Genomic DNA, 22,074 nt, shown 5'->3' on the forward strand with positions numbered 1-22,074 from the left:
TTTGACCGAGGCTTGGACAAGGCGAAAGTCAAAGTATACCCCAGGTCCCTTTCGACCGAGGATTCTTGGTCGTTTATAGTCCATTAGACTTGCGTATATAAGCTGCTTGACCATAAGAAGAGATCATACCTGAAACTTCGTTGGGGTTGACTCTTGCTTCTGTTGTGTCGAAATATCATCGTTGGTCATCGACCTATGAATTGCATAAATGGTGGGTTGAGCCTTATCCTCGGGCGCCTACGTATCCGTTTCTGACGGAATCAAACCCGCGTCGTAGTTCGGCAACTGCTGACACATGCCCAAAGTTTATCATCTGCTGGCGGTTGTCCAAAATTCATCATCTGCTGACATTTGCCCAAAATTTATCATCTGCTGGCACTTGTCCGAATGGGACGGGACTTTCCAAGGAGGTTGCCGCCGCTTTCATCATTTGCTTTCAGTTACGGAATTCTTCCATTTCATACTCTTGTATTGAATTGAATTCTGAGTGGATGTCATCCTTTTCATCTTGATAATGGTCTCTGAAGCCAACGGCTTCACAGCCCCCAGTTTGCAATGGCTCTAAAGTCGAAGACTTTAGAGCCCCCAGTTGAAGCATATCCTGCTACATTTGAAACACAAAAACGTACTAGCAATAATCATCACATAAGCACATTTGGATCATCGATCTTAAAATTGGATCATTTGAAAGATTGGGTCATCGACTCGAAAATTGAATTTGAAAATTTTGAATAATTGGGCCATCGACCCGACGCTTGAATTTGACATCACTTGGAATATTGGGCCATCGACCCGAGGTTGGAAGTTGAAGTATTGGAATGCTGGGTCGTCGACCTAAAATTAAATTTGAATGACTGGGTCATCGACCCGAAATTTGAACAAGTTGAAAATTTTGAATAATTGGGCCATCGACCCAAATTTTGAATTTGAAATGAATCCCTTGGATGTTGGGTCGTAGACCCAAAATTTGATGCAAAAAGTTTTTTGAAATTTCAGAATTCTGAAATCTTTGGCATTTTGAAATCGAACCTTGACGGGTGAGCAGGAAATACGACTCAGACACTCTGTATGACCCGTAAACAACGTGGGCGTAGCCCGCTACCTTAAAACAAAAAAGGAAAATAAAACCGTAAGTGTGCACGGGTTCTAATTCAATTATTGACTCGCTGGGGATAGAAATGTAAATTGGCCATTCTGGCGCCAAAAGATGGCAAATGGGAATCACAAGGCCATCGGACTTGAGACAGAGATATCGTATGGCATGGGCGTGCTCCCAAGGGCACATGGGAATCAAGATCACTTGGCATTGACAAGGTGGATTAAACTCACGGAGCAACAACGTTGGCTTCGCCCAGACACTAAACACAGGTTAATTTTATGAGAACACTTAGACATCACATATCACTCTTGTTGGGAACATTCTGTCACTCTTCTCCTCGCCTCCTTTCTTTTCAGCGAGTATTCACCATTTCTTGCCACCGCCTTCTTTCTTTTCAGCGGGCTTTTACTATTTTTTCTTCCACGCCTTCTTTCTTTTCAGCGGGTTTTTTCATATTTTCTGTTCCCAACACAAACTCACATCTATGTGACTCAGCATCTTTGCCTAAACCATTAGATAAAGCTCATTCTGAGACTCGATACTATTCATCCGAACCTATATCCTCATCCTAGCCTACATCGAGTGCTAAGACTGACTCAAACAAAGGTGGCTTCATTTCGACTTGGTTAAGACCCGTAAGAAACCGACAAGATGACAACTTGGTTGACGAGTGGATTGAATCCCTTGTTCAGAAGGACTGCCTACGTATTCGCGTGGAGCGAAATCAAATCCGACGTAGTTCGATCAAGGTGCATTAAATTGGAATTTTGATTGTGTGTACACACTCGAAGGTTTCACCTAAAGTATCATGTCATATCCCATTCTAGCCTGTAAAGTACCGTTAAATCCCGTGTCTAGGGTTAGGTGTAAAAGGCTTGGATCTTCTGGGATGTGGAGCTTGGTAATAACAAGTTGGAATGGTTAACCATCATTCTGAAGGTTTGTTTTGTGGTGCTAAGGCCAAGGGCTATGGTCTATGGCGATGTGGTTGGAATGGGTGTCTCGGGTTTGATGAACCACGAGTGCAAATGGGTTGGAAAACAATGTGGGTTCAAATCTCCATATCACGGACCCTAAAGGTGGGTGTAACAAAGACAAGCGGAATGATTCTCAAAATTCCCGACTATCCCCTCAGAATCTCTCGGGAAGGACTTAGGGGTAAAGAGGTTACTATTTAAGCTTTTGGGCTTCGCCCATTGAACTTCAACTATGGGTACTTGACTTGACTTCTGGCTTCCGTAACTTCGACATTCAACCAAAAAGCATTCCGCAATAACTTCAACATCTTTTTTTCTTTTTTCTTTTTCTTTCATCTTTTTTCATTTTTCTTTTTTTTCATTTTTTTTCATTTTTCCAATTTTTCTCCTTTTCTCATTTTTTTCATTCTTTTTCATCTTTTTTCTCTCTTTGAAAATGATCTTCTATTCATTCTCTTAGTCATAAATGGATACACCTTGAAAACTGGGCTTCGCCAACTAATTTGGGTAAGAACTAACAATTCCTTGTTAGAACGGGTTGATATCTTCTCTCTTCGAGATGGGATGATTTTGTTGGGGAAAAGGCTTGCCTTCCATCATCGATAGGGTAAACAAGGAGCTAGTCCGGGTTCGTCATAGAATCATCTAAAAGCTTGTCATAAGCACTGGTTCTGATGGAGGTTTTCTACCGCCAGACATGGAATAGGTAAAGGAATCAAACACGGAATCCTATTATACCTTACGTTTTGAAACGGGACATATTTCTACTCCAGGGATGCCTTTGAGTGTGTTGTGCGTTTTATCATGTTTCGGAATGATTGAGGATTGGAAACAAGACAAATTTGGAAACGAAACTGGAACTTTTTATTGGAAAGACAAATGCTTAACAGACTCGAAGAAACGATTCCTAGGACACACCCTAGGTCATCGCGGAACAAACGACTCAACTTCAGGAAAAGAAAGTCCTAGACTCGACTCGACTAAGATAAGAAAACGAATCCCGACTCATAATTTCAAATCTGGTCATGAGCTTTCCCTTGTTCAGCTGTCAGCTTAGATGCTCGGCTCGGATCCTTGATCCCTTTGATGGTCTGCCTCCATCCCGAGGTAGTCCTCTGAGGATCTACGCCAGTGATGAAGGTTGGTGAATCGAATTGTCTTTTATTAACTTCGTTAATGAGAGGAGTACATTCTAGGGCAAGACTCCCGACTCGAATTTCATTCTTCGGGTTTGGCAAGAATTCAAAGCAATCCCCAAATACTTTCCCGATAAACACCCCTTTCAAGTGACATGGGTGGATAAGATGGGAATAATCGACATTGTCTTCGACAGAAACAAAGTTAGCGTGATCGGCAAATGGATTGGTGATGTTATTGGGTTTAACAGTTGGGATCGGGAGTGTTCCATTCTCAATCATGTCTTGAATTTCGTGCTTCAGTCGATAGCACCTTTCAGTATCATGGCCTTTCCCTTGATGAAAGGCACAGTAAGCATTTGGTTTATACCATTTACCTTGTTGATCAGCGGGAGGGTCCGGAGTTGGACCAATAGGCTTCAGCTTTCCTTGGGCTATGAGCCTTTGGAGAGCGTATGTATAAGTGCATCCGATATCGGTGAATGCCCTCGGAGCTTGGCGCTGCGACTTCTTCGATTGCCCTTCTAAGAGATTGATGGCTTCATCAATATGGGTCGTTGCTGGGGCTTTTGTCTTAGACGATGAGGCCCCTTGGTACCCTTTCGGCTTTTCAGCCTCTGCCCTTATGACATCATCTTCTACCTTTATCCCGATTCTTATCAATTCTTTGAAAGAGCCAAAATTCTGGTATTTCAGAGCATTGCGGTAAATAGGTCGTAGATTCTTTACGAACTTATCTACCATTTCAACTTCATCAGGCTTCTTGGCTAATTTCACGCTTTCAGCTCGCCATCTTGCAAGGAATTCAGTAAAGCCTTCTTTGTCTTTCTGTGTCATCACCTCCAATGTTCTTATGTTGGTTTGAATCTCGACATTATCAGCATAGTGCTTGCAGAACTCCACCGTAATATCTTCGAAAGTGGGGAAGTTCTTAAGGTCAAGATTGTAGAACCACGCCTTCGGGTGTTCATCCAGAGATTGAGCGAAAATTTCAGAGAGCATGTCAGCAGGTACTCCCTTTAGTGATAAGTACCCCTTATAGGCCTTAACATGGTGAACCGGATCTTCTGTGCCCTTAAACTTTGGGATATCAGTGAGTACCATGTTTGTGGGCAACTTATCCTGAACTGGGGCATATGCCCTAGCATTTTCGTAGTGGATGTTCTTTCCCTGGGAGAGTTTCAGACGATCTTCAATGAATTTGAACCGTTTCTCCAGATCAGTCAGAGGTGGGGTAGATGAAGAGGAATCTTCACCCAGCTTGGATTCGATCGCATCCATTCTGGTCATCATGAGGTTCACGGCCTCAGTGAGTTTGTTAACAGCATCTTCCATTGCTTGACGTCGGGTTTTTGGCGGCCTTTCTACATGAAAACCCCGTACTGAGTCAATATTTAAAGTAAGAGCCCCTGCACACTTAAGGACTCGACCCCAACTTGACTCAAACAAAGACTCGACTTGAGATTGATTAAACAAGGGTTCGACTCACGGTTTGATTTAGACATCGGTTCATTTTAGACTCGACAAAACGTCATGACTCAAACTGTCATAACTCGATTCTAAACTGGACTTGGTGTGACTAAACCCGTGATTGGGCTAACACAGCCCATGGGTTCGAGTGAAAACGTCCTAAAGGGCCTAGCTTGGACGTTTTTTGTGGACTATCCTGGACCAAAAGGTCGACCAACATGACTCGAAGCCCAAGAGGTGAGCTTGGGTGACCCAACAAGGTCGTGTTCTAGACTCTTGAAACAAACCCGGCCTAACACGGCCATGACCCGGACACGACTCGACGCATTTCATGCTTGGTTGAGGTTTGAGAAACATTTTGGATTGATTTTGAAAAACGAATGATCGATTTGAAAAAAAGAGATTTGAAATGGGCAGCATGCCGGCTATAAAAGCTTGTTTTGGGCCGAAATTCTAGTCCTATTTGGGCAGCATTCCGCGTTTTGAAAATCATGCTAGGTTTGAAAGTAAGTTGTTCAAAAGTTCGGTTTTGAAAAGGACTTGGAATTTTCGAAAAAAAGGACTCGGGAAAACATATTGCACATTGTCATTCTCATGTTATAAGGATGTATGCTCCTAGACATCTCTAAGTCTCGGCAAGTCTTCTATAAGAAGGTATATGCCCTCCATCCTTTTGCGGTCTAATAGAGCGAGGTGTCTTAAGGTAAAGTACCTAGAAGATCGTCCCCACCCTCAAGAACCACGCGAGGCGAAGTGGAAGCGAGCAATGTGCAGCTTCCTGGCATAGTGGGACGTCGCCCCCCACGCATCACGAAGAAACGCTGGGACGGCCCGGGCAAGTCCTTAAGGGTTTATGCATGAATCGTAGCACTATGAGTAATGTTTTACTTTCCAACACTTTCTTTTCAAGTTTCACCTCGGAGGAAAAGACCCTAGAAACACAATGTAACTAGTCCTCTTTTCCCCAATGGAGTCGCCAAATCAGTGGACAAGGCCCTCGGGAGGCTGCGTCCGAGGGATCCACACCGGCATAATCGACTCGAGGTTCCTTCGAATCGAATTAAGACATATTAGAGTCGCCACCAAGTTTTTTGGGAACTTGGAACCGTTCAAGTCAACTTTACACCTTTCATCGAAAAGCATAAAGCCAATCGACTACGAGTGATTAAAGATAAAGACTTGTACCCTATATCACTCGATTTGAATGACTCTCGTAATCCAATGGTATTTAGACGGATCCACAAACCATAGATCTTGAGTAAGGGGTGAGGGTACGTGTTGGGAAGCCCATAAGGACACCCAACCCCGCCCGTCAATAACGGCCTCTACTAAGTCAAGTGTCGGATTTCAAACAAGGTCATAGCTACGTACGATGTATGATATGAAAACGTTGTTTTAACCCTATCATGTGACAACAATTTCTATGTCGTTTTAGATGCAACTAAACTAACTTTGTCAAAGTTGTAATTTAGCATGTGGGTTGATTAATCTAGCAACATTCAAACGAAAGCAAACAAGGCTTAAGGGGGAATGGGGGAGCCGTTGGGATCTACCTATTACAAACCAGGCATTTCATGCCGACACAACGATAAATAAATTACAACTCGATCTAATTACAATTGCTACATACAACTCAAAACACGACACAAAACACACGGCCACTGGGCCTTGAAAACCATGCACAAAGGGGAGGTGATCCACGGCCTACATGACACACGGCCTTGGGTCACTCCTCGTGCTGCGTGCTCTCACTTAATCTCATCGAATTAGACATAGGGCTACGCACCAAAGCATGCATTAGCATAAACCGGGCCATGTTGCTTTAGACAACATGCGGTTTACTACGCTCCTACAAGCATTGGGGAACAACCGTCTAACCAAACAAGACTAAGGTTTTTAGAAAAGGTTTTGACTCAATAAAAGTAAAACAAACTTGAAAGGTTACAACTCGATAAACCAACGATAAATTACAAACAATGAAACAACGAGAAAACAAACGGTATAAAAACAAAATGAGAAAGGTAAAGAAAACGGCCACCACACGGCCCAAACCCACGGCCACCCTCACGGCCAAGACGAGGCCAACCTAGTTCCTAAGTTAGATTCATTGGTTAGATCGAATGATTGCAAAAAGGGATAGGAAACAAGTTAGAAAACGAGTTAGAAACGATGTTGATTGACTGTCGCATGAGGGTGCATTCTACACGGCCTAAAGGATCTAATTAGGTCAAATTCGCTAATTAAATTAACTCATCGAGTGTCAATAAGAAGGTGCTAATCACGCACTCTTATACTAGCGAGAAATTAGGTGAAAGAGAGAGATGCATTCAATTATTTACAGAATCGTCGATTGATTTTATAACTTACGTCGAAGCCACCTATCGTGTCTAATTAGGTTATTAAATTAAATTAATGTTATCTATATATGTCATAGGTCAACAATCAGAGGTTAAACTAACATACAACGGGTCCTAGGGTATGTCGATTTGGCCGAAACAATAAGGGGGTCAAAAGCGAAGAGCGAAGTTAGACTATCGTTTTATTTATGCCCTACCTTGAACACGAGGATATGTAAATGAGACGGGGGTGTACGACCGACTGAAGTACCGGTTTATTTCCCCATCTCAAGTCAACGCGGGTGTTCATGGTGGTACTTTAACTCATACTCGGACTAACTAGTTTCATAATTAATTAGAACAATCGATAAACAAAACGAAAAACAAACAAAAACAAGACAATAAAAAAAAGCATAAAACAAACGAAATAAAAGGGAAAAGAAGAGGATTTGATGCACCCTCAACCTACATGTATCGTTGACACCGTCTTGGGTCGTAATCGATGGTAGATTTTATCTCGAGAGGCCGTCGTCGACGAAGAGCAAAGCAAACACGCGTTTTGGAAAGTTTCTGGACAGCGATTTTAAAACAGTGATATCTCCCTCGTTTCACGACGAAAATTCGATTTGAAAGATGTTTTGGAAACTAGAAAGAGAGGAGAACAAGGATCTTAAAGCAACCCCTGCTCGATTTGGGTTATTGGGCACGAAAAACGAGCACAAACAGAACTGGACAGACAAGAGTAAACCGCGAAAACAGAGTGTTATTTCACTCTGTTTTTCGAGGGATCTCGTGTACTCTCAAGGGCAATTTGGCTCGTAAATCTTTGTCTAATGTGTATATGGATGTTATGTGGTTAATTAGGAACAAGAAAATCGAGTTTTGATGGAGGTTTGATGGAGGAACGAGTTGCTTTTCGAGGAGGACACACAAACAGTTCAGTTTGTGTGTCGGTTTTGTTTAGGGTTTTTGGAGGGCAATTAGGGTTTGTTTCTGAGGTTTAAAGCTTGTGGGTGATGCTTGGATGTATGTAGGACTTAGAGGAATGAATCTATGGTTGAGGGGTGGTATTTATAGGGAGTTAAAATAGGTTAAAAGAGAGGGAGGGCAAATCGGGCTAGCTGAACATAGCTGCTGTCCAGCAGCTTTTGGGGGGGTTTCTAGGGTTCGTTTTTGGGGTTTTCTTGGTGATTAAGCTAGAATAATATGGGTAGGATACTAGGGTATGGGTTAGGGTTAATGGGTACGGGTCTTGGTAGTGTTTGGAGCGGGTTTGGGCTCGCGAATTGACACGCAAAACAGGGGACTGCATTGGTGTTTTGCGGGCTGCTTGTGAGGGGTTTGGGATGAGAATTTGGGCCGTGGTTTGGGGGGTTCGAACATGGGTGGATGGGTATTGGTCTAGGTGGGTTAGTGTACTCGAGATTCGTGCCAATTCGTAAAGGAAACGGGCTCAAAAACCGAGCTAAACTCGAGCTCAAAAACGTGTGGTTGAAACGAGTTTTTCTCGATTTTTAAATCGATTTTTCAAATCAATTAACACATTAAAATAAATGATTTTTCAAACCAAATATACTCATAAAATGATTTTTCAAATCAAATATTTATTTTATTTTCAATAAAATAAACTTGGGAAAATAAATTCAAAATAAAATAAAATAAATTGAAATCACCTTAAAAAAGACCTTAATTTAAATATCATTTAAATAACAAGATGAACTCACTAAAAACATTAATTTAAATATCATTTAAATTAACAGAATGAATTCACTTAAAAAAAACATTAATTTAAATATCATTTAAATTAATAAAATACTTCATCGACGACGCCCATTCTACATCGTAAAACGAGCTCCAAATAATGACAGTGACAACTAAAGAATACATGTGTCCTATCATCATCGGGTGTTTGTCGGGTTCTCTATAAATTCCAATATCGACGGATACGGGTATCTACAGTAATCACAACGGTTACTTTTGAAACCCGTTGTTAAAACTTATTTGACAACGGTTGTTGTTTTACAACCGTTGTTAAAACTTATTTGACAACGGTTGTTATTTTATAACCGTTGTTAAAACTTATTTAACAACGGTTGTTGTTTAATAACCGTTGTCAATACCTTCCATATTATAAACCACACAAACACAAATCACTACTGACCACAAAACACAAACCTTAATACCCAAACACAAACACAAAGAGACAAACACAAACACAAACACAAAAACACACTTTCTCATCGTCTCTTTCTCTCTTTCTCATCGTCTCTTTCTCTCTTTCTCATCGCCGCTTTATCTTCTCGCCGTCCTTTGTTGATTTCATCGTCTCTTACTTTCTCTAATTATCAGGTAAATCTCGCCGTCACCGTTGGTTTCATCGTCTTTCATCGTCATTATTTTCTTTTTCTAATTATTTCATTTGCATGTGTATGTGTTTTTATCGACCATTATGTTATTTCTTTAAGTATTATTCGCTTAATTAGCTAATAAAACAAATTAAATAAACTAAAACAAAGAAGAAGCAAGATGATAGAGAGGAATGCATGATAAACATAATTTATATATATATATATATATATATATATATATATATATATATATATATATATATAATAAATACATAAATTAAAAAAAAATTACATTAATAAAAATGCAATTCTTATATTTTCATAGAGGGTCTTATTCTCCTCTATAATATCCGTCCTCTCCTCATTGGCTATTTGAGGTTAGTTCGTTCGATTGCTATATCGTCATATAGCCGCAATCGCGCCGCTCTCGTCAAGCCATCTTCTTTGGCGTCCTTCAGTATGGATCGAGCATCCGCAAGGTAGCTCCTGAAACTTTCCTCAATGTGGAGCAACCGGCGGATGAAACTGTTGTTGTTCTCGATCATAGTAAGAGTCTTAAGGATGATATCATTCGTTTTGTTGGAGTTTGGAGTTTGTTTGAAATATTAAGTAAGGTTTGGAGATGTATAGTGAGATAATGGAATGTTAGTTGAGATAATGCATGTATTTATACTAAGCAATGTGTGGGTGGTTTGAGTTGTTTTTTAATTAATATATATGTTAGGAAGTTGTGCCATAATCATCATCATATCTCTCTCTGCTGCTTCAAATCTTATTACTAACCCTTCTCATTCCATATTGTCCGTTCATATGCACAGGGATGACAGTAATAATGCATGCATTGGAATTATAACGGGCCGTAATTATGCATGCATCTAGTAATATTTAATTTAATTTTTTTTTTTTTTTTAAGAACAAACAACAACAGTTATTTATAGACAACCCGTTGTCTTTAGTTATAACAACGGTTTTGTATTTTACAACCCGTTGTTATAACTTTCCCCCCAAAATTGAGTCACATTTTCCACAACGGGTTTTTATACTTAAAACCGTTGTTAATAGTTTTAACAACGGGTTCCTTAAGAAAACCAACCGTTGTTAAAACCTTTTACAACGGACGCTTTAACAACGTCCGCTTTTTTATATAACAACGGTTTTTAACCGTTGTTATAGCCTGTATCTGTAGTAGTGACAACACACTTCGATCGAGTAAAGCAGGGACTCGATCGAACTCCTCGCTCTGCCAAAACCACTCGATCGACCACAAAAGCTCTCGATCGAGTGACTTCCACTGAAAACAGTTTTGAACTCGTTTGGTTAGCTTCCAAGGACGTCCTTCACGCTTCCCGAGGCACGGCATTCTGCTCTAAATCTTCATCTCCTTAAAATGCATGCTAGGAGGAACGAATAAGGTACGATTCCACTACTTTAAGGTCCATTCCTACAAACGAGACGAAACAAACCAAATTAGCCAATTTGGGGCATTTTGAAATACAAAGCAATGAAAATGGTATAAAAATGCGTGCAATAAAAGGCTAAAAAGACTATATAAATTGCACGTATCAATAAACAACGATAATAATAAAATGGATTGAACATTAGTAATAGTCGACATTATTAAAATGTTACTAAAAACATTATAATCTACCTAATATCGTTTTCATTATTATTAATGTAATCACGATAATAAAATCGTTTTCAAACTTAAAATTGCGGAATTTAAATAATTATATGTTAACAAAATAGAATTAACAATGGATCTATTATTCATTCTATATCGATTTATATAAATCCTTTTAATGGGTAATCATGCATTCTAAACAACGCTCTAATACCACATGTTAAATATATAAGTCATAACATGAACTCTAAGATCTTGAATTACATGATTATCACAAATATAATTTTATTTTAATCATATTAGAACAAACATCTGAACAACATGATGATAATAAGCTTTGTTGAATAATAATCCCTTAGTTGAGAAATGAGGTTTCTCTCCCTTTGCCTATAAACCTTTAATGTATGTGTTTGTAATATATTTTGTGACGATCTTTTTGATGGACAAAGGTCACTATTTATAGGAAGAGAGAGGACCAAATTTCATAACATACAACTTAATATTAATCTTCCATCAAGGTTTAATTAAGAGTGAAACTTACTCTTTGATGTATAACCCTTTTATGTTTATTAGCAAATTTATATGAAACATATGTTTTTGAATTGTAACATGTTCATTATTTACAAAAGAAACATCTCTTACTAATGACCCTAAAATAAGTAAGACTAATAACATCTTATGTCATGAATTACATTGATGTTTTCTTACATATTAAACTGAAAAATTCCATGATTCCAGGTTTTGTGTATGTTAGCTTGTTGGGTTGATGACCCAAATGGCATTTATTTCAAGAAACACCTTGCCAGAATTCCCGATTATATATGGATTGCCGAGGATGGACTTAAGATGCAGGTAATTAAGTTGGATATTACGGAGTAATACTTAAGTAGCCCGAAAACTCGTAAATTTTGACATTCCTAGCATATGTATATTAAATTAACTTAATTACCAAAGTAAATTCATTCATGAATGATGTTCGATCGATCTGGATTCAAAACCGTCTGGCATTAAATTGCGCCTAGATGATACTTCATAGTATAATAATGATATGCATATGCAGGGTTCTGGAAGTCAGCTATGGGACTGTAGCTTTGCCGTCCAAGCTTTGCTGGCTTCAAATCTAAGTCTTGATGACATTGGACCTGTTCTTAAGAAAGCACACTTTTTCATTAAAGAATCACAGGTTTTATTGAATTATTATGTCCTTGCTCTGCTTGTACTAAAACTGTTGTGCGGAAGCGTGAATATCCCGTGTTGGGCCTCTGCTGCATCTGTGTCCACAACCCATAATAGTACGATATTGTCCGCTTTGGGCCAAGCCCTCACGGATTTACTCTTGGGCTCCTTCCCAAAAGGCCTCGTACTATTATATTTAGTAGATACTTATAAAGATGAGCTTTCATCTTTATTCTACCGATGTGGGACATGGGTTTGCACCCTAACAAAAATTTAAGAGATGCCATTGCTACATTACACATACGTATAGTACCTCCGTCCCGGTCATTTTTTTATCTTTTGTTTTGTCATAAAGACGAAAAAGAGTGGAGGATACCATTTGTGGGTGGAGTTATTAAGAGACAAGTAGACAATGAGTCGTGTAGGAAAAAGCACACTTCTTCAATAATGAACCTATTTGTGTGGAAACAAGATTAGTACCTTAAGGTACTCTGGAGCCGTAACCGCCCTCTAACTTTTTGTGATCCACCCTTTAATGCAAGTGTTTGAGTCACGGTTGTAGATGCGTAATCTAATAAACAGCGCTATATTACTTATAATAATTTAGCGCTTAGGATGAATGATATTAACTCCCTAACTTAAACACAGGAATCTCCAACGGTACTTATATATCAAGAAAGATCCAATAACACAACATTAACTAGAGTTTTCATAAGAGTACTTGTGGATACTAAATTACAAACTTAGGGATAGATATGGCTGATTACCTCCATGATCGGATTGGCTAGCCGTGATATGTCTAAAGCTAAGGCTAATATAATCTACTCTACTCTACGACTAAGAATCTAAGATCTAAGGATAAACTAAGTTGTAGTTGGTTGTTTGAGTTGGTTGTTTGTTCCTTGGACGAGTGCCTCCTTATATAGACAAGGTCGGATCCTTGAAAAATACTCCTTAGTAGCGGGGAGGCGGTTGGATAACCGCCAAGCTTTCTTAAAGCTTCTCTCAGGCGCTTGATATAGCTAGAATTCCCTGGTTCATCATTCTTCTCTCTCTTCTCTCTGGACTTATTCATCTTCCTTGAGGATCAACATAATTAGGCCCAATAATTTATTCATTATTATAAAGGCCCACATACCTTTAAAATAATTAATTTAGTACCTTAACTAAATTAGGCGTCAACAAATACCCTCATCCCCAGCGTTCAATGGTTTACGTAAGATTAAACCTTTGGACGTTGAATCTTTTCCCAGGCTAGGCGCTTTGTTGACTTAGGCTTATTGTGCCCAAAATCCCATTTTTCTATCCATTGATGCCATGCCTTGCATACGCCGGAGAAAATCACCTAACTTCTCCATTTTAATCCTTCTTGTTATCTTGACAAGGTTGTAAACCTTCATCTTCCTCAAACGCACTGCTTACACGCTTTCTTGAAACAATTCCCATAGAACTTGTTTGTGAAAATATACTGAGATAAAAATGTATCTCTCAATCAGTAAAAATAGAGTTATATATGCAAACTCTGAAAAACTTTAATCGTTTTTAAACACAAAGCGTGGATAACTCCCCCACCTCTTTGCATTCCAGATTCATGTATGTTACCAAGAACTTTGTTACAATCTGTTAATGCAAAGAGCGCACTCCAATCATTTCAGTAAATGAAGGAATATACATTTACTCAGAACTCCACAAAACATTCCTCAGCACTAGGGTTTTGGAACTTCTGACTTTTTGAAGTTGATTGTTACACTTCATCGCCATCTTCATCAAAACTATCAATCACCATAGGATAAGATTCGTTGTCTCCTTCTGGAGGTTTATCCCGAAATTCTGCATGATAGAGCGCTCTTTCCTCATAATTCTGAAAATTCAAACAGCCACAATTCACGACTTTTTCTATCCCATTCCTCATGGTTTTAATTTCGGAAAATTTACGTGGTACCCTCGAACTTTGCCATTTTGCACGTGATACCCAACTTTTTAAATTTGTGTACATAATACCTTCCATGTTTAATTCTCATGCACAACATACCCTTTTTGTCGCTATAAAAAAAAAAACTCAATTGCGCATAACTCCTAGATCGAAATTCAGAATATGCCAATTTTTTTTTTTTCTAAAATCATTATCTCGTCAAAATCTACGATTTGAGACAAAAAAAATTGTCGACTGATATTTAATTGGGATTTTTTAACGAAAATCTCAAATCAACCATATCTTAGATCTTAAATTCCAAATGACCATTTATTTTATCAATTTATAGATCTCGAAAAGTTAATCAATCTAGAAAAAAAATTAGCCAATTTCGATTTCTGGTCTATAATTTATGCTCATTTGAAAATTTTAAGAACGATAAAAAAAGTACGTTGTGCTTTAAAATCAAATCTAAAGGATATCATGTGCACAAACTTAAAAAGTTGGAGACCACGTGCAAAATGGCAAAGTTCGAGGGTACCACGTGAATTTTCCGTTTTAATTTTCCATGGTTGAGCATCGTCTGGTTCATAAGTTAAACTTAATTCATAAGCCCAACTCACCCCTGGACTATCAGGATCGAAGGCAAATAACCATGCCCATCGTCGACAGGTTCCTATTACTGCTAGTTTTGAGTGGAGAGGCAGCTTGTTAAAGATCTTCTTCATTATGCCCTTTTCCCTCAAAGCCTCGTTGTGACAAAGCCCAGTTGCTGCATTCACAATTGGAGATGAAGCTTTAAGAAATCACAATCTTTCCTTTAACAAATCTCTAGTGAATCTTATTTTGTCAATGGCCTTATTACCGTTATCAATTTGACATTGCAGTTCAACTTCAGGCCTCATCCTCTTCTTGAGAAAACAATAACTTTCCAAATTCTTTTTAGAGCAGAAAGATTGAAAGTTCTAAATATATTTAAATCTTTGAAAAAGAAAAAAAGGAGACGCTTTGTTTTCCTTTATCAGTTGTGTAGAATTAAATAATATTAAAAGTATCCCCACGTCTTTCTGAAGATACTCAATATTCTTAGGTGACGGTTTATATGCTGCAATTGCCACGACCCCCAATAGGTCTAATCAATCACCCAACTTTCTCACCATATTCTAAGAGACACGCAAGTGGATAAGTGAAAGAAATTCCCCATGATTCTGGTTTATTCCAAATTTTGCCTTCTGAACTTCCTTAAACTAAGGATTTTATTTCATATTTTTACATATGCCAATCAGCGCTGTGATGACTTACACTATACTTAGCACTGGATCATTTTGTTCATTACTTTAGCCCTTTTGTTTATACAAAAGTGACCAATTGAGAAGAATAATTACAGCACAATTAGTCGCAAATATTCATTGGATTTGTACTAGAATGTAAATATTCTAATTAAAGAACCAAAGTTTGATAACTTATTATTATCAAACAAAATATGTTAACATAATTATGCAGCAATTTATACTCGCTGCATAAAATATTAAAAACCAAATGTGACAAATTATACATGTCACACAAAATATTATAGGTATGATAACCATCGGTATTAGACAGCCCAAACCTTTCACCATTCCTATGTATGATTCCAACCCAAGAGGTCTTCCTGCCTCAAGATCTCGTTTCCATCACTATCATATTCCAGGACTTGATCTGCAGCATTATCCTGCTCCAACTCACTCGAAAAATCATCAGTTTCATTTCCCACGTGATTCTACTCGAACTCAATGGGGTTATGGTTGTTGATTGTACTTGTATCATATAACCCCGACCCTCTACCAACAAAAGTTAGCAGGCTTGTTCTCTTTAACATTTCGGAGGCAATGAGTTTGCAACCCATGTAAGCCGTGATGATTGACCCTTTTAAAGTCCACTTTATGGATTTGCTTCAGCCTTCCACGGATAGATGGTCGCAACCTTGCAGTCCAGGCACGACATACCATGATAATATTATACCTTGTGCGCTTATCTTCACATACTAAGATCTTCTTCAGCACATCCCCAACATCGCATATTTTGTGGAGTCGCTGGTCTTTGTCCAGCGGCTCCATCCCACTCTTGGCCTTTTCCACCAACTTAGTGAAAAATTTCCCTTTTTTAACCGCTTTAAAATGTCGGGCGGCATAACCGTTGATGTCTTCCTTCAAGACCTTTTTTACTTCATCAGTCTCAAACCTTATCAAAGCTACATTGGTGTTTGTTGTTGAGAAAAAGAAATCATTCTCTTCCACTGAAACAACTTCCATGGCTGAAATTTTTCTGATAAAAAGATCAGAAATCAAAAGATCTTACTCAGAAAAAAGATTGTTTTCGTAAATATTCTCCAAAATTTACTTCGGTGCAATTCTCAGAGTGAAAGGTAACTTTGCTTAAATAAGCAAAATTAGGGGAACGCTTCACATAACCCTAATTATTGTTGGACACGATTTATATGCACCTTTCACACGCTTCTCAACACGTGGAGATTTATCGCACCGCTTAATTGTCGCAGTATCCTAAGAGATACCTTTTCGTAAAACACGCAAAATATAATTCTGATTTTCTAAGCATTTCTTTATAATAAACCCCTTTTTTTATAAAACCAATTGTGTTTTCGGAATTTCGTATTCCTCAAGAAAATCTTTTTAAAATTTTCTATCCTCAGAAAATCAAGAAAAACTCACAAACACCATTTTCTCATGGCGTCTTCTTCATCTCTAGACGTTGTTGGGCCAATTTGCCATATCAAATTATATGGTAAAGATCTCCCTGCGACTTCTGCAATCACAAATATTCAGAACACAATTTACCACCCCCTAGTTTTAACCCTTGATCTAATACCTGATGGTGATAAATTTCCTGATGCCACCTTAGGCCCTTTAATTCAACCACTCCGGTATACCGGCGGTGAAACATTTTTGCCTGACAATTAAAATTCCTAGCCTCATACTATCCAGACACTTCTGATGTACGCCCACTTGCTTTTCATCGTGAGCCCTTCCAAATTAAATGAGTTCGGGATTCTAACCCTATCAAAGGATGATGCAATGGCAAGGACAAGAATAATATTTTAGGAATCAGCGCTTAGTATAAATATTTATCCAAGTTTCATGACAAGTGGACCGAAAATTAAATCTACTCATTTATCCGGTTGGCACACTTCAACATACTTCCTTTGACATCACTATTTGTTCAATGCTTGTGTCTCTATGGAACCCAGCGCTTAATTGCTTCTTCTTACCGCATGACACTATGACCATTACCTTGGCCAATATCAGCTAGCTACTTGACTGGCCTTTCTCAAGTTGGCAGTGCCCGAGATTACATTTCTTTAGACAAGAACAAATTTTCCACAAAAGGCACCAGACTCTTCTGTGGGGCATGTCTTCTCTGGGAGCAACACTTTGCTGCACCTAAGAAAGGTTTTTCAGATGTCAAAAACAAGTTTAAGAGTGACCCTGTTGAATATTAGGACGTTATCTTCCTTCCATATGTATTCTCCAGACTCTTAATGCCAAAGAGGGGTGGATGTCTCCGTGGCTTTATCCCACTTGCCACTAAAATTCAATCTTGTACAGGTGCAATTCCTTTGGCGCCTCTTGTGCTGAGCTCTATTTGCATAATGTGCCAAAGTTGCCATCAGATTGCTCGTCGCAAATCTGAGAAGAATAGAGAACCCAGTCTTACCCAACTTGTAATGACGTAAGTGGTACTATTTGGATTTTATCTTGTTGGGCAATGCTTTACTTCCCTTATCACACCGTTGTTGATCCAATGCACTTCATGAAGGGAACCGTACACTCAAAGCGTTATAGCTACACCGAATTTGCCATTGACGTAACCAATGTTAGTCTGTCTAAAACTGTAGACTATATTGTTGACTCTTTTCTCTGTTAAAAGAATTCATTATGTGCCGTTACCCAGTGTTACATATTAGAAAATCAGTTATCTGACTCCCCAATCTATTTGTTCAAGTTGTATTTACTTTCATGGATGAATGCCATGGAATTCCCCGTTCTTGATAAAACCACCAAGGAAATATTTGACAGCTTCTTGTGTCCGAGGGACTTACCTTATTCTCCTTTCCTGACCATTATCTTTGGTGCGGAAGTAAACAACCCCCAACTTGTTGCGCGCCAATTTGGCCTTGTAAAATCTCTCGTCATACAATTTATAGGGTCTGTGAACAACCCATGGCATGAAAGAGTTAAAATGAACGTAAAATATGTCCAAAAGCTCTTATCCAAGCCTGTCCCAGTAACTGTAGAGAAATGTTGGTGCTATCGTCATGGCACTGCTACAGTCTCTCACACTTAGTGGTGGTCTTCTTCACCATGGTCTTCAACTGATGTCTTGATTAATGCCACTCAGCGGCTCAAAGACAACATCAAAGGTAATTCTCATCCATCATGAAAATATTTTCCAATCCAAAACAAGAGATATGACCCTTTTTACCTTTGCAACCAAGATCCTTCCAGGCCTAAAGTTTTTAACATTTTCCAATCATCGGAAAATGCCACATAGCTTTGCCTCTGCTAGGCATACAACACCCACAATTCGGGAGCTCGTTATTCGTCTCGAGTTCCCAGGGAAATTTAATCTTCCTATATCAGTTTTCATTCCTCAACTAACCGTGTCTCCAATAAGCGCTGAAGAAGAAGACGAGGAAGAAGAAGCTCTGCCAGAGGAATAAGAAAAAACCCCTGAAGAGAAACCCTTTATCAGGACACGTGGTGGTTTCTCACTTTCAAAAGGAAAGCCCCAAAAGGCAAAAAGTGACCAAGCCAGCACCTAAAGGTTCACTTGCCACCACCTCTCAGAAAATTGAGATCGCTGATCAAGATCGAGTAACTCCTCCCGTCCCCACTGTTTTGGAAGAAGACCCAATCACAACCCCTTCATTGGCTGCTATGAACAATGAAGAACAAAACCAGCCCCCGAATCAGGGTTGCACATGACAAGAGATTCACACCCTTATCATAGAGAGGGCAGACTCAACCAGGAGCAACACCTTGAGATCATGAGCCAACCAGAACAGACCCCCAAGGAACCAGGATTGAACGCTACCTCTAGGGATTCACCTCCCATTCATGTCAGTGATGATGATGATGGTGTGCTTCAAGGGGACACGTAAATAACTATTGTTGAAGGCAATATCCAACTCTAGAGTTAAGACTTGGCTATCCAAACTACAACTGAACAAACGCCAACTGGATCCCAGAGTTTTCAAATCATCGTACGTTCTTCAGAGAAAGATTCTTTCAGGGAAACTGAGGTCATACAAATGCCATCACCCTCAGTGGTACCTCCCAAGATAACACATTTGAGAAGCAAACACCACTGGTAATATCATGGCTTGAATAATCGTCAATAGTGGGAACTATGATAAGTTCTCCTTCTGCGTTTCCAATCATTGCTAAATTGGAATGTTTAGTACTGCTACTTATCATCAGAAAACTGCTTCAATAGCTCCACAACTTATGACAAGCTTTAGGGAGTTCTTCTCCTTATAGTGCCAAGGTTCAAAGCTATGTAGACAAGATTGGTGAACTACGAGCCCTCACGCTGAGTGACTTTGACAAGTGTGAGAGTCTACACCAACGACTTTATACTGTCAACTTATTTGTGCAGATCCTTTGCCATCAAGTATCCTCAGCCTTTGACACCCAATGTCAGCATGAGCGCCAAATCGAATAACTTGATCAAAATATAAGTGATGCTAAGAAAGCCTTTAATGAAATGAAAGCACATTGCAAAGCTTTGTCTAGAGGTCTATTAGCACTACCTTCTTCACTTGGTCAACCAACCCATTTAATCCAGGCTCAGATAGAGAACAGTCAGCAACATACTACTTCCATTAAAGAGCAGCTGCCAGAACTGAAACATCTATGGGATTCTCGCTTCCAAGCTCTCATGAATGTGATTGCAGGTTTTCAGTCTTTTATTCAACAAACCAAAGACGTTGTGGGCTGATTTTAACTAATAGTGTAATGCTCCCATGTTATCTCAAAACTCTGGATATTGTGTTTTAATATTTGCCGCGTATTTCTCCCAAAGAGTGGGGTGATAGAAATCCAAAAATTTGTCGTTTATGGTTCTTTTGAAATGTGTTCCATCAACGTTTTGCAGACCATGCGCATTAACTGAAAAAAAATTAGTAACCCTAATGGCCCTTCCCATCTAGGTGACCATTTTCCATAAAATGATCCTTATGCCCTTCAGGCAAGATCACTTTCCATACTAAATCTCCTTCTTGAAAAGAGTAAGATTTAACACGCACATTATATGCTTTAGCTGTCTTAATCTTGTTTAGCTTTAGCTGACTTAATCTTGTTTTTTAACAAGTTCGTCAATGCTTACTCTCTAATATGCTCCACATCTAGATTCGCGATGTTCATAGATTCAGAATAAGAATACAAATCCAAAGAATTTTGATATAAAATTCGAGCAGATTCCACATTAACCTCTGCTGAAATCACAGCGTCATGACTAAAACCAATTGATAAGGAGTATACCCTATAGCCCCCCTTTTTGAAGTTCTATAAGCCTACCACGTATGAAGTAACTTTTCATGCCAAATTCAAGGATTATCATCGATCATCTTAGAAATCCCAATCTTAATCAACTTAATTGTAGATGCTCCCTGCCCATTTGCCTGCGCATAGTAAGGAAAAGAATTCAATAATTTTATCTCATAGTGGGTAGTGAATTCGTGAATTGCCGGCCTATTACAAACAGGCGCCTGATCCGCTGTAATGCTTTCAGAGAGCCCAAAGCGGATGAACATGAATTCTTTCAAGAAATCCACTAAGTCCCGCGTTTTGACAGTTTTGAAAGGCTTTTAGCTTCCATCCATTTGGTGAAATAATCTGTAAAAACCACCACATGCCTATGTCCTTTTGAGGAACGTAGATTGATTTCACCTATCATATCCATCGCCCAACCACGAAAAGGCCATGATTTAACAATAGGCTTTAAGTCATAGCGGGGACCCTATTTATCTGTCCATAACGCTGACAAGCCTTACAAACCTTCGTATATAGCACACAATTCTCTAAAATTGAAGGCCAATAAAACTCATATCGATGGAGTAACCATCGCATCTTTGGCCCAGACTGACGGGCGCCACAAACATCCTCATAGACCTCTGCCATGACAAGCAAAACATCATCAGCTCCCAAGTCTTTTAATAATACCCATTGTTGATCCTTTTTATACAAAACATCATCAATCAAAAAGTATCCAAAACATTGTTTTCTAAGCTTAGGATTTAATCCCTTTTGAGAAGGACTATGTAAGATATTTATAATGTTAGTCCGCCAATCTAATGGCTTTTCCAAAATGTCTACTTTACAAATTTATATGGTTAAGACAACATCTTTTACATGAAAAAGCCGTTCTGAGCGTTCCACCTCCGTGAACGCATTAATATCCTCCACGTTATAACCAGAAGCAAATTGTGCCAATTGATTAGCTATTGCACTCTGACCTCTTAGCATGTGAACACATTCAATTTTTCGAAAGTGTTTAGATTAATCCTCTACCCTTTGAATGTATTGAGATAGTGGCAAAAATATGCATTTAAACAAACCATTTACTTGATTAATAACAAGTTGAGAATCTCCTAGTATACAAACATTTAGCGCTCCTATGTCAACCAATTTTTCCAAACCAACAATTAATGCTTCATACTCTACTTTATATTAGTGACACTACCCTCTCAAGGTTAGCGCCAATTTCCACTTTTTTCCCATAGGAGAATAAATAACTAGACCGGCGCCAGATCTATTCGAGGTAAATGATCCGTCAAAAGATATCTCATGAGTGTTATTATATTTTCACTTGTTTCTGTGTCGAAACAAGGATGCTCAATGAGAAAATGAGCTAATACCCGACCTTGCATCGCTCTTTGTGGAATATAGACTAAATCATATTGAAGTAAATGAACACTCCATTTACTTAAATGCCTTTTTAA

At 38.9% G+C, this 22,074-nt stretch overlaps 1 protein-coding gene and 1 pseudogene across 1 annotated transcript in view; both read left to right on the forward strand.

The window, feature by feature from the left end:
- LOC141591758 (beta-amyrin synthase-like) overlaps positions 1 to 22,074 on the forward strand; it is a 232,564-nt gene that overhangs the window by 181,132 nt on the left and 29,358 nt on the right. The gene's annotated exons all lie outside the window — the stretch shown is intronic.
- Positions 1 to 22,074, forward strand: part of LOC141591760 (beta-amyrin synthase-like) — a 47,399-nt pseudogene that overhangs the window by 11,646 nt on the left and 13,679 nt on the right.

The sequence above is a fragment of the Silene latifolia genome, chromosome 7 (assembly GCF_048544455.1).
Source record: "Silene latifolia isolate original U9 population chromosome 7, ASM4854445v1, whole genome shotgun sequence".
Lineage (NCBI taxonomy): Eukaryota > Viridiplantae > Streptophyta > Magnoliopsida > Caryophyllales > Caryophyllaceae > Silene > Silene latifolia.